The following is a 2,148-nucleotide window of genomic DNA, read 5'->3' on the forward strand; positions in this document are numbered from 1 at the left end:
GCAATCCTTCATGCAGCAATCCTTCATGCAGCAATCCTTCATGCAGCAAACCTTCATGCAGCAAACCTTCATGCAGCAATCCTTCATGCAGCAATACTTCATGCAGCAATCCTTTCCAGAGCTTGTTGGGCAGAGTGGCACACACACATTAGTTAGTGGTAACAGGGTGTGATCCTGTGAGAACTCTTTTAGCTCTGAACCCTTCCTATGTTGCAGCTTCCCTTCCAGCACTGCCCAGTCTGTGGTCTACAGCTACACCCAATCCCAGCTCCCTGGGCTCCGCATGCAATGCTGTCTCTTCATTCACCTTTGCCTCCCCTCTCCCTCCAGTTCTAGGGCTCCTTTTTTTTTTTCTATGGTGTCCTGAGGAAACACATTAGGGATTTTAAAACTTTTTTTCCCCTTTCAAATAATGAGCCCCTTCCAAAAATCTCTAACAAAGTTGAGAGACTTCCATGGGCATCAAGACATTAGCCACAATACCAAAAATCCTACTAATGGCCATCTATGGAACTCTGCCCGAGAGACGCTACTGTAGCCTGGGGCTTTATCCCTTGGCCTTAAGTGAATTCTGTTGTCTCTGTGGTATCCACCCCTTGCTATGCAACTCTCTTAGAGAAACCCTGAATTCAATTCTGATCAATTCCTTTTCATGCCTACCTTAATTGCACCGTGACTGAGAACACTGTAGGATTTCAACCCTTTTCTGGTTATTGATGTTAGTTTTGTGCCTTAGCGTGGTAGGTCCTGCACAGTGCTCTACATGCTGCTATTGACACTGTATACTCGCAGTGGATGGGTGTAGGGCTCTGCCAGTGCACGGTGCTAAATTCTTGGGCATCTTTGTCAATCTCTGTCTCCTTGTCTTATCTATTCTTGAGAATGGGTTATTGAAACACTGCTCACCCAATGCAGCATGCAGCAAGCAGCGGGGCCAGTTCTCCTGCTCTCAAGCCTTCTGACCCACACTTTCATTACCTGGACCAGCTCTACTACTTCACCCAGGCCAGGTACAGCTCCCACTCTCCCAGTTGCTGTGGTTGGTGAGGGGCAGCAGCAGCTCTTGGATTCTCATGCCCTGAGGCCTCCTGGCAGGCTCACCTGCGTTCCCACCAACAGGGTCAGCTCTACTGTGCAGAGTCTGTTCTTCTGAGTGCGCCAGCATGGAGGGGCAGTGCCAGTTATTACTCTCAACTCTCCCAACCACCACAGATAGCAAGGAGAAGGTGGGGGAAGGTCAGGAGAGTGAGAAAAACATGGAGGTGAATATCAAAAGAGTGTATCAAAAAGAATGTGCTTAACATATAGCATATATTTATACAAAAGCTTAAAAGCAGACAAAATGAAAGAAATGAATGTAAATCCATAATGTCTATGGTTTGGAAAAGATGCTCCTAAAGCTCTACCTGTTGAAAACGTGCTACTTAATATGATACGATTGGGACATGGGGAGGGGCGGTCTTGGTCATAGAGGATGCTTGTGTTGGAGGTTGTGAGATTCTGTTTCCTCTTTTGCTCCCCAGTCCATGGTGAAGGGAGTGCTGCGGATCCATTGTATGCCCTCTCCATGATGGAGTGAATTGTCTTAGACCCAACTGATCATGGATCAGCATCTCCCAGACTGCGAACCAAAATTACCCTTCTGCTTTCTGGGTTAATTATCTTAATATTTTGATACATGCATGGAAAGGTAACACAACAACCGATGAGACTATCATAATTTGGTGTCTACAGTGCTTGGGTCCAGGGATGGGTACAACCAAGTTAGAGATGATGAGATATAGTAGATTTACCGGTTGAGGAAAAGACACTGGCTTTTAGAGTGGAGGCTTCCAAGACCCCTCAGGTGAGATCAGCAGAGTCAAGAGGGGAGAGCAATATTGAGTTTGTGTCATTGTTTAATATTCTTGATCAAACTATACCTGAAGAAATAGGAACTTCGGTTCTTATACACAGATAGATAGGTATGTCTGTATATAATATAAGAAAAATCAGTTCACATTTTCTCCTTTTCTTTGGTTTTCCCTTGGTTAGCTAGCTAGTGGATCTGGATATATAACTGTCACTAAGAGAATTTTAATGTTCTTACAGCTGGACATTTTTTTCTTTTTTTTTAAATTTATTTATTTATTGAGGATTTCCGCCTCC

This window comes from Microtus ochrogaster, chromosome 7 (genome assembly GCF_000317375.1).
Source record: "Microtus ochrogaster isolate Prairie Vole_2 chromosome 7, MicOch1.0, whole genome shotgun sequence".
In the NCBI taxonomy this organism is placed as follows: Eukaryota; Metazoa; Chordata; class Mammalia; order Rodentia; family Cricetidae; genus Microtus; species Microtus ochrogaster.